General features: G+C 51.0%; 1 pseudogene; it reads right to left on the bottom strand.

The window, feature by feature from the left end:
• Positions 1-5,723: 5,723 nt before the first annotated feature.
• Positions 5,724-5,889, bottom strand: LOC139278932 (U2 spliceosomal RNA; annotated as a pseudogene).
• Positions 5,890-9,220: the final 3,331 nt, after the last annotated feature.

Genomic DNA, 9,220 nt, shown 5'->3' with positions numbered 1-9,220 from the left:
GAACAATACGGGATACATTTTAGTACATTCGACAAATTATATTACATGTGTCATTATACAGTACACGGAATGGTTGATGGCACATTTATATATTTTTTTCTTTTCACCGTGCATTACGAAACAGACCTTGCATTGTACATGGCACTGCATAGGTGTTGACAGATCATGGTGCTCCATGTACACAAAAAAGAACTTACAAGTACGGCCCGAGGGAAGTTTTGGACTGATTCCTGCCCCCGGGTTTACCGTGACAGAAGGGCTTTAAACTGTGGCCCTTCCCCACCGTGCCTTTGCGGAGAATGCACCAATTTTAAGTGCATCCCTCAGTACGTAATCCTGGATCTTGGATTGCGCCAGTCTGCAACATGCAGACGTGGACATCTCCTTGCTCTGGAGAACCAGCAAGTTTCAGCAAGACCAAAAAGCGTCTTTGACCGAGTTGATGGCCCTCCAGCAGCAGGTGATGTCAGTCTCGGTGTGTATCCCTGGGAACAGCCCGTAGAGCACAGAGTCCTGTGTTACAGAGCTGCTCGGGATGAACCTCGACAGCAACCACTGCATCTCTTTCCAAACCTGCCTTGCGAAGGCGCAATCCTGAAGGAGATGGGTGACAGTCTCGTCCGCCCCGCAGCCGGCCCGGGGGCACCGTGCCGTGTTGATGAGATGCCGGCTGTGCATGAACGCTCTGACGGGTAAGGCCCTCCTCACCGCCAACTGCACGCAGTACTCCAGGTGCGGCCAACTGTATCGGGTATTGGTGAGGCCGCACCTGGAGTACTGCGTGCAGTTTTGGTCACCTTACTTAAGGAAGGATATACTAGCTTTGGAGGGGGTACAGAGACGATTCACTAGGCTGATTCCGGAGATGAGGGGGTTACCTTATGATGATAGATTGAGTAGACTGGGTCTTTACTCGTTGGAGTTCAGAAGGATGAGGGGTGATCTTATAGAAACATTTAAAATAATGAAAGGGATAGACAAGATAGAGGCAGAGAGGTTGTTTCCACTGGTCGGAGAGACTAGAACTAGGGGGCACAGCCTCAAAATACAGGGGAGCCAATTTAAAACCGAGTTGAGAAGGAATTGCTTCTCCCAGAGGGTTGTGAATCTGTGGAATTCTCTGCCCAAGGAAGCAGTTGAGGCTAACTCATTGAATGTATTCAAGTCACAGATAGATAGATTTTTAACCAATAAGGGAATTAAGGGTTATGGGGAGCAGGCGGGTAAGTGGAGCTGAGTCCACGCCCAGATCAGCCATGATCTTGTTGAATGGCGGAGCAGGCTCGAGGGGCTAGATGGCCTACTCCTGTTCCTAATTCTTATGTTCTTATGTTCTTATGTAAGCTACGTCTTGGTGCTTGTGTGAAAGCTCTGGCGATGAGACGTTCTGCCAAACGAGTTCGACAGTCCGCTCAGGGAACCACCCGACAGGGTCCACCCTCTCCTTCTTTCGTCGGGCTTCCAGGACGTTACGTGCTGACCACTGTTTTATGGCCTTGTGGTCAAAGGGGTTTTTTGTGAAAAACTTTTCCACAAAGGACAGGTGGACAGGCATGGTCCAACTGGTGGGGGCGTTTCGCGGCAGCGTGGCCAGACCCATCCTTCGCAACACCGGGGACAGGTAGAACCTCAGCACGTACTGACACTTGGTGTTTGCATACTGAGGGTCTGTGCATAGCTTGATGCAGCCGCACACAAAGGTGGCCATCAGGATGAGGGCCACGTTCGGAACGTCCTTTCCTCCACTGTCTAGAGATTTGTACATTGTGTCTCTGCGGACACGGTCCATTTTGGACCTCCAGACAAAGTGGAAGACGGCCCGGGTGACGACTGCGGCAGAGGAACGAGAGATGGGCCAGACCTGTGCCACATACAACAACCCCGAGAGCACCTCATTCCTGATGACCAGGTTCTTTCCTGCCATGGAGAGGAAGCGCATCTTCCACCATCCCAGTTTTTGCTTCACTTTGGCGATACGCTCTTCCCAGTTTTTGGCGCACGCCCCGTCCGCTCCGAACCATATTCCCAACACCTTCAGGTAATCTGGCTTCACGGTGAAGGGAATGGCTGCTCGGTCGGCCCAGTTGCCAAAGAACATGGCCTTGCTCTTGCTGCGATTAACCTTCGCTCCTGAGGCCAGTTCAAACTGGTCGCAGATTGTCAGCAATCTGCGGACCGACTGCGGATCCGAGCAAAAGATGGCTACGTCGTCCATGTACAGGGAGGTCTTGACCTGAGCGCCTCCGCTGCCAGGGATCGTCACCCCTCTAATGCCCGCATCCTTCCTGATGGACCCGGCAAAGGGCTCGATACAACACACAAACAAGACAGAGGAGAGAGGACAGCCTTGCCTGACTCCAGATCTGATCGGAAAGCTTTCAGTTTCCCACCCGTTGATTAGAACTGTGCTACTGATATCTGTGTAGAGCAGTTTGACCCAATTGCGGCTACCCTCCCCAAACCCCATTTTGGAGAGCAGGTCCATCAGGTACGTGTGCGATACCCTGTCAAAGGTCTTCTCCTGGTCCAAATTGATTAAACAGGTGTCCACCCTCCTGTCCCGCACGTAGGCGATCGTATCCCTGAGTAGCGCCAGGCTATCAGAGATCTTCCTGCCGGGGACAGCGCAGGTCTGGTCCGGGTGAATCACCAGCTCCAGAGCAGACTTGACCCTGTTGGCGATGACCTTTGACAGGATCTTGTAGTCCACATTGAGCAGCGAAATGGGCCGCCAGCTTTTGATTTCCTCCCTCTCCCCCTTCTGCTTGTAGATGAGGGTGATGATGCCTTTCCTCATCGATTCTGACATGCTGCCGGCCAGAAGCATACCTCCATACACTTCCAGCAGGTCTGGGCCCATCCAGTCCCACAGAGCCCAATACAACTCGACCGGTAAGCCGTCGTTTCCGGGAGTTCTCCTCGTCGCAATGGACCGGACGGCCTTTGTCATCTAGTCCAAAGTTAACGGGTGGTCCAGACTCTCCTGCTCACTGTCATTTAGGACCTCCGTGATAGATGACAGGAAAGACTGGGAGGCCGCGCGGTCTGTGGGCTTGACGTCATACAGCCCGGCATAGAAGGATTTGCTGATCCTCAGCATGTCAGGCTGCGAAAACGTCACAGAACCGTCTTCTTCCTTTAGGCTGGTGATCACAGAGCTCCCCCTGTGTACCTTTTGGAAGAAGAAGCGCGAACACGTCTCATCCTGCTCGACGGAGCGGACTCTGGAGCGGAAGATGATTTTGGAGGACTCTGAGGCAAAGTGCGAGGCTTGCTGGCCCTTCACCTCTTCGAGTTCCTCCGCGAAATCGACCCCCATCGACTGCAACAGGAGCAGGTTTTGCATGCTCTTCTGGAGTTGGGACAATTCCCTCTGTCTCCCTCTCGCCTCCTGAACACCTTTGAGGATGAAGAACCTCTTGATGTTTGTCTTGATTGTTTCCCACCAGTGCATCGGGGAATCGCAGAGGGGTTTTACGGTTCTCCAACCTTTGTAATCCCTCTTGAGTTCCTCCACGTTTTCCGGAGTCAACAGTTTCACGTTCAGCTTCCATATCCCTCTGCCAACTTTCTGGTTTTCCTGTGGGCGACAGTCGGCCAGTAGGAGGCAGTGGTCAGAGAAGAACACCGGCGTGACGTCGGTGGATCTGACCTTGAGCGTGTGGGACACAAACAGGAAGTCTATTCTGGAATGGACGGACCCGTCTGGTCTCGACCAGGTGTATCTGAGCGGTGCTCCGTCTGCAGGGTTGCTGAAGACGTCGCACAGCTTGGCATCTTTTACCGCATCCATCAGGAGTCTGGACGTGGTGCCCAGCTTGCTGTCGGCTCTGCTGGATCGTCCAGCCGCATCGATGGTGCAGTTGAAGTCACCGCCCAGAATGGCCGGCCTGGACGTTGCCAGCAGCAGTGGGAGCTGCTGGAAGAGGGCCAGCCCATCGCTTCTGAGAGGCGAGGCATACACGTTGATTAGCCTCAGAGGGGAATTTTTATACATTACATCTGCTATGAGGAGGCGGCCGCCCACCACCTCCTTAACTTCGGTGATGGTGAAGTGGCCTCCCCGCAGCAGAATGCCCAGGCCGGAAGACCGGCAGTCGTTGCCTCCTGACCATATGGATGGTCCATGCATGGATCCACCATCGTGACCATTGCCGGTAACTGCTGGAGTGCGACAGACTGCACTCCTGCAAGAACAGCAGGTCCGCTTTGACCTTGGCGAGGTACCCCAAGGTGGAAACACATCGCGTAGTAGATTTTACGCTACGCACGTCAATAGTAGCAATTTTTAAATCCATTTTAACGCTACTGTTTACAGTTACAAACATTACACTTCAAATAAATCGTCCTTTAAGTCCGAGGTCTGCCCAGTGGCCGGTTCCGGAATACATAGGTGATTACAATAAAAGTCTACTACACCTGGGGTGGCGTGCTCGTCATCCTCTGCCGTGGGAGTGTTTCGAACAGGGGACTGCTGCAGTGCTGCGATAAAGTCCGATATGTCCTCTGCACTGTCCTCGCCTGGTGTTGGTGGTTCCCTCTTTTCATCAGTCGCAGCGATCTCGAGCTGGTGTGCTTCGATCGCTGCGTCGCTCCCGGTATTCCGGAGGTGGGGTGTGCTGGGCACTTCGCTGCTCCCGTTCTCCCGGAGCTGGTCTGCGTTGGTCGCTTCTTCGCTCTCGGTATTCCGGAGGTGGGGTGTGCTGAGCACTTCGCTGCTCCCGTTATCCCGGAGCTGGTCTGCGTTGGTCGCTTCTTCGCTCCCGGTGTTCCGGAGCTCGTGTGCGCTGGTCGCCTCACTGCTCCCGGTCGCCTGTGGCTGTGGGTTGGCGTATTGCCTCTTGTTTTGGTGGCGGTGGTGAGAGGCTTTTTCTCGCCTTTCCTCATCAGACGAGCTGCCACCGCTGTCTGTCTGTCGAGGTTGTTAGCCGCCTTTTCCCTGTCGTTTCCGCAGGGGCCCTTGCTCGCCTGTTCTCCTTACGCTTGCGGGCCTTTTTCTTGACGGTCTCCCATCCCGCTTCATCGTCTGCTGTCTCCTCGTTCCTGGACTCGGTGCGCTGGGGGAGAGCTTCGCTGCTGGCTGCTGGTGTCTCGCAGCTCGCCGTGGCAGGCTTCTCTTCCTCACCGACTTGTTCCGAGTCCACGGGGGCGTTGGTCGGTGGGAGGGTGTGGCTCTCCTCTGGAGCGTTGTGTTCCTCAGCTTCCTCCTCCTCTGGTGCAATGTTCTTTGCTGCCTGCCCATAGCTGAAGTTGCGGTTTGGGGCAGTTTTTGTAAAGGTGCCCAGCCAGACCACAGAGGTTGCAGCACTTGGTCTCCTTACAGTCCTTTGTCTGGTGGCGCCCTGGTTCGCCGCTCGGTTGGCCGCCATCCGGGTGGCAGATTCTCCTTTCGGTGTGTATTTTGGCCGAAGCCTTCAATCTGTTGTGGTGCCAGTCTGGCACCTTGGTGGGCCTCCGGGCCGGACAATGGTCGGTCAACATGCAGATTTTCCTCTTCTCTCCAATTGGTGCTTGGCCTGAGCCAAAAGGCCAGAGCCAGCAAAACTGGAAAAACGAGTTTCTGCAATCAGTCAATTTGCATATGAATGCCTAATCAACAGATTTTTTTATTTTTTTAATTCGTTGCCAATCTTTCCAATTCTTTGTCAAATCACAAACGCCAGAGGTCACCTTGCACACATCAAGGATCATTCTGCGGCAATGCTCTTAGCCAAAAGGCCGAGAGCCACTGCACCGTTCCTGGAAGTACTGCAATACCAAGTTCGTGCCATGGGGGTGGATGGGTCAGGCCCCCCACACACCTCCGTGGGGGTGGATGGGTCAAGCCACCCCCGAATGCCTAATCAACAGATACTACACTTGATCTTAGCCAAAAGGCCGAGAAGCGATAGCCTTTGAACAGCAATGCATGAAAAGAGCCAGCACTCTCTTTCAGGCAAAGTGTGTCTCCTTCCGAGTATGTGTCCTTCTTGTGTGCGTCTCCTTCTCCGCCTGTGTGTCCTTCTTGCTCTTGCCTTTATATCTGGTTCAGTTCTGGCCCCTTTTTCGCCCAAACTGAATCAATGTCTCATTGTTTGAGTCGAGGTGGGGATGAGGTGTTAAATGTAAAGCATTGTTTCTTGTGCACCTCGGTGCCTAATCGCCTGGCTGGCTATTGTGTCAGGGTCGGGATGTACTGAGGTGTGAGGCTTTCCTATTGTCTTTATGTACATGGGTAATGGGCTGATAATAGGCCCATCTCCTTGATTAGATCCAGGTAAGCTGTTCTTTACAAAATGGGCTGGGTATTCCCCATTGGTCGACGATTTCCCTGCTTCTGGCCCGGCTCGATTCACTGATTGGCCGGCCTAGGATGCACTTTCCCGGGATTGGCTGGCTTCTCAGCCTGCCTGTGGCCCTCGAATTCACCTAGTGTCTGGCCACAGACATATTTCCCAGCCTGCCTTTCTTCCTGCGGCTTGCCTTGGCCAAAGTTCGAATAGAGGATGATCCCATGCTCTGTTTCCTTGTTACCGGGTGGCCTTTTTTTTTTATAGTGTAGCACTGGATTTTCGACTCTTACAATAGCGCCTTTCAAGATCACCAGATGTCCCAAAGCGCTTTACAGCCAATGAAGTACTTTTTGAAGTATAGCCTCTGTTGTAATGTATGAAATGCGCAGCCAATTTGTGCACAGCAAGCTCCCACAAACAGCAATGTGTTAATGACCAGATAATCTGCTTTTGTTATGTTGGTTGAGGGATAACTATTGGCCAGGACACCGGGGATAACTCCTCTGCCCTTCTCCGAAATAGTGTCACGGGACTTCTTACATCCACCTGAGAGAGCAAATGGAGCCTCAGATTAACGTCTCATCCAAAAGTCAGCACCTCCTACAGTGCAGCACTCCTTCAGCTCTGCACTGGGGTGCCAGCCTGGATTTTTATGCTCAAGTCTCTGGAGTGAGACTTGAACACACAGCCTTCTGACTCAGAGGTGAGCATCCTGCCCACTGAGCCACGGCTGACAACCAGGAGGTAGCTGCCAGGGACCGCCCTAAGTGGAGGAAGTGCATCCGGGAGGGCGCTGAGCACCTCGAGTCTCGTCGCCGAGAGCATGCAGAAAGCAAGCGCAGTCAGCGGAAGGAGCGTGCGGCAAACCAGACTCCCCACCCACCCTTTCCTTCAACCACTGTCTGTCCCACCTGTGACAGAGACTGTAATTCCCGTATTGGACTGTTCATCCACCTGAGAACTCACTTTTAGAGTGGAAGCAAGTCTTCCTCGATTTCGAGGGACTGCCTATGATGATGATGGAGCTGCCAGGGAATCTATACCTCTGAGGGAGTTAGAAGTTTTGTCTGCCAGTTTGACTGACCAATTCGCCACTGAGGGAGGGTCAGAGTTCAAGTCTTTGGCTACTTTCCCAGCTGAAGCAGGAACAGTCTGGAGCGGAATCAGTGACAGAGGAATGTTATCCCTTCCAAAGGTTTGAGGCAGTCAGTTCAACAAATTCTTGTGAAAGTGAACCTACACCTACATTGGGGCTGGTTGTGTAATTCATTATACAGGATATACAGCACAGAAACAGGCCATTCGGCCCAACCAGTCCATGCCGGCCTTTATGCTCCACTCGAGCCTCCTCCCGTCTTTCCTTATCTAACTCTATCAGCATAACCCTCTATTCCCTTCTCCCTTATATGCTTGTCTATCCTCCCCTTAAACACATCGATACTATTCGCCTCAACCCCTCCCTGTGACAGCGAGATCCACATTCTCACCACTCTCTGTGTAAAGAATTTCCTTCTGAATTCCCTATTGGATTTCTTGGTGATGATCTTATATTGATGGCCTCCAGTTATGTTCTTTCCCACAAGTGGAAACAGTCTCTCAGTATCCACTCGATCAAATCCTTTCATAATTAAAAAAAACTCTATTAGGTCACCCCTCAGACTTTATTCATATAAAATTTTTACAATACTTCGGAAAATATTTCAGTACCTTGCAGTCAGTAATTCCATACAATTCGTTTGGATGCTGACAGCAGTTCCATACAATCCACTAGCGTGCATTTCATTTCAAGGTACAGTTTAGTACAATCCGTAAATCACGTTACATGTTGTACTATCCAAATAAGGGTATTACATGGAGCAGATAAGAACAGGTTTACGTTACATTCCAGGATACATTTCAGTACCGATCACGAATCATGTTACATGTAGCTCTATGTTTATCCTTTCCTAATAGGTATACCCTCGCATTTCTGGTATCATCCTTTTAAATCTCTGCACCCTCTCCAGTGCCTCTATATCCTTTTTATAATATGGCGAACAGAACTGTATGCAGTTCAAGTGTGGTCTAACCAAGGTTCGATACAATTCATTTCAATTCTTCAAACAACAATGAGGTTTAGATTGAACTTCACTGAAAACTGTTGCACTTATTTATGGATGACATGTAAAGTGACCCAGCTTCTTGCCTGACAGTTTGCCTTGTCTCACTGTCCCGTGGATGGGAGATGTGTATGCCAGGGCACAGGCAAGTTTATAGATACACTGCACACAACAAGAGGTTTATTGTTGTGACACAGGTCATACTGGGCAATAAAGGTAAACTCGTGATTGTAGGGGAGATGGGGACCATTTGTGGGAGAGACTGGTGATGCTAAATGTCAGAGAATATCAAGCATAGACCCAAAATTGTAACAACAACAACTTGAATTTGCCTAGTGCCTTTAACGTAGTCCAAGTTCGTTATCAGACATAAGGAGATATTAGGACAGGGGACTGAAAGCTTGGTCCGAGAGGCAGGTTTTAAGGAGTGTCTTAAAGGAGGAGGGAGAGGGAGAGAGGTGGAGAGGTTTAGGGAGGGAGTTTCAGAGCTTGGGGCTGAAGGCATGGCCACCAAAGGTGGAGTGAAAGAAACCAAGAATCCACAACACCTTCAAAGAATCAATTATTTGATTATCTTGAGTTTCAAGAACAACCATGTGATATTTATAAATGCATTTTATTATGTCTTTAGATGCTCTGATAATGACTCCACGAGGCAATGTGTTGTACTTGAACTGTAGTGACCTTAGTCCTTTATTGATAACTCCAGAGTGAGGATCACACCTGGTGGCCTGTCTTTTATACTAGGCCAGGCACACCTGTACAGGTAACCTACAAGTCTCCCACTGGAGTGCCCTCTGGTACAAGCAGTAACCATGTAGGATACATGACACATTTAATACTTTAAAG

This window comes from Pristiophorus japonicus, chromosome 1 (genome assembly GCF_044704955.1).
Source record: "Pristiophorus japonicus isolate sPriJap1 chromosome 1, sPriJap1.hap1, whole genome shotgun sequence".
Classification (NCBI taxonomy): domain Eukaryota; kingdom Metazoa; phylum Chordata; class Chondrichthyes; family Pristiophoridae; genus Pristiophorus; species Pristiophorus japonicus.
The sequence above is the reverse complement of the archived record's forward strand: the minus strand, read 5'-3'. Positions and strand labels throughout refer to the sequence as shown.